Source organism: Sitophilus oryzae, unplaced genomic scaffold (assembly GCF_002938485.1).
Source record: "Sitophilus oryzae breed Bouriz unplaced genomic scaffold, Soryzae_2.0 scaffold_857_pilon_pilon, whole genome shotgun sequence".
In the NCBI taxonomy this organism is placed as follows: Eukaryota; Metazoa; Arthropoda; class Insecta; order Coleoptera; family Curculionidae; genus Sitophilus; species Sitophilus oryzae.
The window spans coordinates 1917926-1924991 of record NW_022147480.1 but is presented as its reverse complement, the minus strand read 5'-3'; positions in this window follow the sequence as shown (position 1 = coordinate 1924991).

The following is a 7066-nucleotide window of genomic DNA, read 5'->3' as shown; positions in this document are numbered from 1 at the left end:
CAACTTTACACAAGTCTTTATTTCGATTTTAAAGTTAGAAACTAAAATGTTCCACCCAATGCCCCAATGAATGAAATAATCATAAAGTTTTTTGTTTTTATTCGATACTTTTCATAACAGCGAGGTCGTTATCGTATCGGTTTTCGAAAACAGGACCAAAAAGGCCGCTAGTACGAGCGGGTTTCTCTCGTTTTACGTGAATCGCTTCTAAAAATAGTCGCTGAAAAGTCGATACGTTCAGTTATTAATATCGCGGTTGTGCAATTAACTTGTGATTAAAACGTTAGCATGGGGTTAGAGGGAAACTGATTGGTTACACTGACACACTCAAAGAGACTCTGAGGGGAAGAAAAACATGATATGTACTGGAAAATGACGATCGATGACATTTTCCATATAAATTCATATATAAAATGATAGCGATCTTCATGTCATACTCAAGTAGCATTTTTGGACACATTTTAGGTAATGTTTTTAATAATCATGTCTGTTTCTTGACACAAAATAGAAACGGTATGCCACAAATAGGAAACATTTTCGAAACATATATTTTATATGGCTTTATTGCATGTGTTTCCGATGTGGTAGCACTAGTCGTTTCCTGAAATGTTTCAATGCGGAATCAAAACTTTTAGAGAAAATGTTTCAAAACATTTTCTGCAATTTGTGTCTAAGATGTTCCAGTTTTCAGCAGCCACTGTTTCTAAATGTGAAGAAACAAAATACCAAACTAAAATAGTCTATGTCTGTTTGTGGATTTCAAAATGAAAACAACCATCAACAATGTCAATCTCCGCCATATTTTTTTTTGTCTTAAGATTTTTATTTTTAGGTTTTCTCGCACAAAAAATGTGTGGCAAAAGCAAATTCATCGTTTAATTTAATAATGTACTTTCATATTTTTAATGCCTTTTCTATATATCAGTATTTGTTGCTACAAAATATTTCTGTTTGAAATATAGATTTTTATTTTTATTTCTATATCATGGTTCTGAAAATAAAAATATATGATTTAAAAATATATGATTAAAGTAGAACGCGTTCTTATGAGTTTAAAAGCTCAACAACCGATAAAACATAATATATTTTTAGTTAAAAACGCTATCACTAGCCAACATGGCAGAAATTTAATTCATTATTTTATAAAATTGACATGGAGTCGGACACAAATCATCTGCATTGTATCATATTTGTGTCTAAAATGAGAGAAACTTCTGTTTCGAAAATGAATCGACAATAAATGGAAATCTTAAATATGTTTCCAAAATTTTTTGATTTAGCGCTCTCTGTGTAAAAATTTCGAACTAGTCACCTGTCAACAACGCCAATCAAAACTTCTGATCAAAATAATTAAAACATTTTTATTTACTTATTATAACACATTTAAAACATAAAGACATGTAATCCATTGTGGAAAAAAGAGAAAAAAGCGTTTTCTGGTAACATTTTTCTGCGGTCTCCTGTTGGGTACGGGTAGTGGCTAGTGGCTATGGCTAGTTGGCTGAAACAATAAAGTAAGGTTATGTTTTCGTATTTGACAGAATATCAAATAAATTATGGAAACTTTTCGGGCACAAAACGGGTACGAAACCTTTTTAAATGTGAGCCACATTTGTTTCTTAAAAGTTTCCAAAAATTTGTGACACCAAGATCTTTATTGTTATAGTTTATGTAGCGAAACCATATTTTGGTAAAATGTTTCGAAACAAAAAGCGATTTAAGGCTGATTCATGGTACACCGGGCCGTACCCGAGCCGGGCACGTTCCGTAAAGTAGACACCGAGCCACGTCCGGGCCTTCAATATATGCTACACCGAGTTGACAACGGGGATCATGTCCGTGCCGATTATATTCTAGAAAACAGTGTTGCCGCAGTGGTACATTTGTACCAAATTTGATACTTTTAATTCTATTTGGTACAGTGGTACTACATTTTCAAATCCAGGATGATTTGGTACAATAATTATTTCCCACGCTCACCGAAAATGAATAGATATTTAATAATTATTGTCGTTGATATTGCATTAAACGCGCTTACCGATACCATTCGGAGACAATCCGCATTAATTAACGACGTATTATAAACGTTGTAATGTCTATAGCGCTGCCTATATTAAATAACCCGAAGAAAAAACTTGAAAATTTACTGTTTCTAACATGCTTCTATATTTGCGTTTTTTTTAATAAAATTTAAGTTTTCCAAGTATTGTGTGTAGTATTAGAATTACTTAGATTTCTTCAACCTATACATACTTATAATTGGGTTTTCTGAATTTCTATTTTATGTTTTTCGTCTCGATTTGTGTCTTTCTCCAGGAAGTTTTTTTATGTAGAAATTTATGAAGAAATTCACAGCGACCAAACCTGTTAAAGTCATTTGCAGATGTATTTTGTTGTGCTTTAAAAAAATTGTAAAATTGTAGTGGTACATTTTTAGTTTATAATGTGGTACGCGCTAAAAGTTGGGTGCGGCAACACTGCTAGAAAACAGTCGCTATAGGCCCGTAGACGAACGAAGTATTTAGCCCGGGCGACTCATTTATGTTTGCCGCAACGGGGCCGGACCGTAGCGGATCCGAGGAAAAATGTACATTGTGCGTTCCGGCGAAGCTCGGCCCGTGCTCGGCTTAGCATGAATGCATAAGTATAAATAACATTTGACAATGTTTGGCCGTGCCTTCACCGTCGCACGGCCCCGGCCCGTCACGGTGTACCATGAATCAGCCTTTATGTAGGTATCAAAAATGGCCGAATTCATTCCAGAACTTTTGTGTTTTGACACAAACACCATCATTGTTTCGAAATGGTTTCGTAATGTTTCTCAGCAAAGATTTTGTTTTGATTTTGAATCTAAAAATGCTACTTAGGTAGCCATCGCTGCCGCCGTTTTTTTTTCGATCATACGGTACAACTTTCATGCAAATCAGTTATTTTGATTTAGCTCACAATTTATTCTGATTTACTCAAAATATGCAGTTATATCGATAAAAACAAATCAATATCCACTACTTTCTGCATTAATGGCACCAGAATTACGGCTGTGGAATTCGAAAAATGGAAACCGCATCAAAGCGAACCACTTTAAACCGCTCCGATTGCGGGGTAATTGGTCGGCGACTGTTTCAAGTCGATCCAGGCCAACTTTTCGTCGATCTAATGAGAGGTTTCGATGAGAACGGGGAAAAACTGGCAACGGCAAGGGCACGCAATCATCCTATTTCGTCCGTTGTCGATTTTTTAAAGCCTTCGCACGCGATCGTTAAGTTCCGCCGGAAAATTCGCCGAAGGACTTTTCAGTTTCGTACCGCTAATGCAACACTATCGATTCTTACTTGTTCGCTAACCAATATAGAGTTTCTTTTTGATTGTTGGTTATGAGCTATTTTGCTTAAACCTTAGGGCACTATTTTTATAAAATTAGAGATGTGTTGAAAAGCTATTCTCTGTATTTCCATTAATTGAGGCGTCAAGTTGCAAAACCCGCCTTATCCATTTAAATAAAAATGATATACCGGGTGCGTCCTAAAAGTGGCTCACCCCTATAACTTTTTTATTTTTTCAGATAAAAAAACGAGGTTTGGTATGTTAGTATATGACATAAATTAGGTTTGATTGACGTATTCAATTGTTTTAGGTCACTTCCTGTTTCACCGGGAATGACTGCAACTTTTAATTTTTAAATGGCACCCCCGGTATTTTTTGACTTTATTCGATAGAAAATGACATTCTGAATAGAATGACGTATCATATGTCAACTTTTGACATTTTCGATTAATAAAAAATCGTATTTTAAATATCAATCTAGAGTGACATGGCTATGTTAAAAACACTAATTCTTGATCAAGAAGCTTTGAAAAAATAGATTGGATCGCCTAATGTTTTAGTGTCTTGTCCTGGCCAGTTAGAAAGTTCTCAAATCGTATTTTTAATCATATCTCAATTTTTTCAAATGGAACGAGAGTGGCTCATTAGCATATTTGGAAAAAGCATGTTTTTACGAATAATTTGATACCACACATTTGGTATTTCGAGTCAAATTTTCGTTACGAACCGCAAGTTCTAATTTCAAATAAACCATATGCGAAAATGTCAAAAGTTGACATATGATATTTCATTCTATTCAGAGTGCTTTGTTCTATCGAATAGATAGATTTAAAAATCAAAAGTTGTTGTCATTTCCGGCGAAACAGAAAGTGATCGAAAACAATTGAACACGTCCAATCAATCTTAATTTATGTCATATACTAACATACCAAATATAGTTAAAAACAAGTTAAAGAGTTATAGAGGTGAGCCACTTTTAAAACGCACCCGGTATATTAATAGTGGTCTCTGAAATCTACAAATAGCTTATATCAAATAAACTTTTAGTAACGTGATTAAGCTTGACCGGCACAGCGCTGCACACTTTTACATATTTTCTTTTAATCAAAAGATTTTAGGAAGAAAAAATTAATTATAAATATATAAACAGTTATTATTTACATCAGCAAAACTCACCTCCTTAACAGCACTTAACGGACATAAAGAGCCATTACTACAGGTTTCCCGTTTAACGTATTCTAATAAAGTTGTGATGAATTTTTACGGCTATTAAGCTATCTTGAATGCTTCCTTTATCTATGAATGCGATTTGGTAAAAGCTTCTAAGAAATTTATATTTTTTGATTGTCACTTATTTTTGACATAAAGCATTCGACTATTCAGTTATAATAATATTGATTTCTCTATCAATTTTATCAAAAAATCTTTAAATTCAAAAATTGCAAATAAAAACAATAATTATTACCGCTACGTCTCATCTTATCTAATTAATTTATCCTTAGGCAACACGTTGCCTTTTTAAAACACGAACTCGACGTTTAAGTGTGCTTCTGCAATTTGAAAAATCTCCATCGAGGACAAAAATGAAAGCAGCCAGAGTAGAGTCAAGTGCCGAGCTGAGGTTCGAATCCTCGAGATAACGAAATAACGGGGGCAAATATTGGAATATCGGCTATCGATTAGAAACAGACTCCAACAAGGGCGTAGCAACGGTAGGGTAAAATGGAATTCATGTCCCACAGTGAAAACTAAATTAAAAATAACATATATTTAAAAAAAGACTTATTTGGCAGTATATTACTATTAGTGTTTTATTTTATTAGTCCAGGAAGTAGACTCATATTACAGGTCCTATAGAATTATGCATCTATTACCGTATAGTCGAATGTTCCTTTGACATTAGGATAATTTAGTTAGTCTACAAAAACTGTGTTTTTTTTTCGTGGGAATACGAAAAATATTCATTATTCAATAAGAAGCCGTTGAAGAGATCAGTTGTGGCTATTAAATATTTATTTTCCTCTAAACAACATTATTATTTGAGAGCTCCCTTACATCAGAAGTGGGATTTTTTTTGTGTAGTGCGTGGGAATTTACCGCGATGAATTCTTGTACCTTTGTGGCAAAATTAGCACAGTAATTATGACGTCACTAAAAAGAAAAAAATCTACGTCCAGTTCATCTGACACTTTTCCAAGTCCAAGTCCACGTCCACTTATTTAAAATGTTCATCTTCGTCGTCTACTAATAAAACACACTGTAAAAATAACAGTAAATAACAGTAACAAATATACAGTATGACTTTTTGACAGTATAAAAGCACAGCTTACTATAATTGTGTGACAATAAGGGCCTTGTTGTGTGTACTAATAATTTCCAACCGTGCCTGGGCGGAATACCTTAGTACACAAATGAACAGTCAAAACCAATAAATGGTATAGTATAACTCAGAGTTTTCTCTACCGTGTTCTTTTACTTGTGAATTCCAGACAGATTATGGCACTCCCTTCATTTTATTTAAAAAAATAAGTAGGGCTATTTCCAAATTTAGCGTTTGATTTACATAACCTCTCCCCCTCAAATTTCCCAAAATATTGCTTTAGTCGAGCGCACCCGAGGTAGAAACAATAAAAAATATTTTTAACACAACCTAGGTTCCTTTAATTCATTAAAATTGTTTTGTTATAGAGTTGGCCAAAATATTACCTCTTCAACTTTGTTGAACGAATTTAGGTTGTACTACACTATATATCAAACATTTTATTGTGACCCCTCCTAGGAAAAACAGTCTCCGCCAATGGCCCGTGTCGCCGCTGAGGATTTCTTCAAACTTTGATGGTTTTCGAATAAATTTAAGAGACGGATGGAGGTATCCGATGTTTTTGGAGCGGCTCGCGACCGGCTCAGCGACGGGGGAGGATAATTAGCCTCGAGGGAGGTCTCCTAACCTCTCGCACTCCTCACAGATCGATATTTTAACGACCTTTGACTTTTATATTAGCACTCTGATGTTAATTAGTTCGAGAGAGGAGTTTATTGGATCCCCTCTTAACGCTATTGATTCGTTAAGGCATTAAGACACTTTCTTAATTATTTAAGGGGTTGTTTTGACATGTTTGTATTTTATTAACCTGTTACGCTGTCTCTCCTCTTAGTTATCACCAATTTATTAAGCTTATATAACTTAATTTAAATTATTTTCTGTATAGTACGGTACGATATACAATTCAAGACTTGAAGTAAATAATGTAATGTAATCCATAGCAACTGTTAAAATTACCTTATATCTATCAAAAATAGTAGATAAAAAATAGTACTTTAACCGCCAGGGTAGATTAAATGATTTTAACAGCGAGGATAGGTTACAAACTTTATTTCTTCTCGCACGTTTTTTAATTGCTTTCATTTTTTCTATTCCTTTTCATAAGTTATTCGGGATTTAAATGGAAGTAGTTTGGATATGGCGTTTGTCGCCTCAGCCTGAATATCTGTTGGTAATTTACTTATTTCGTTTTGAGCCATTTCTGGCTCCAATTCAATCAACAATCGACACGAAACAGAATTAAAAAATATTGACTCAAAACTGACAACTAAAGAGACAGCTTTATTGATTTGTCAAAATACATAGAAACCAACGCCAACCCAGCACAATATTTTTCTACTCGTAATAAATTCCTTGAAATAATAATTTCTGAATATTTTTTAAAACGTAACTCCCTATGGAAAAAATATTGTTTTATAC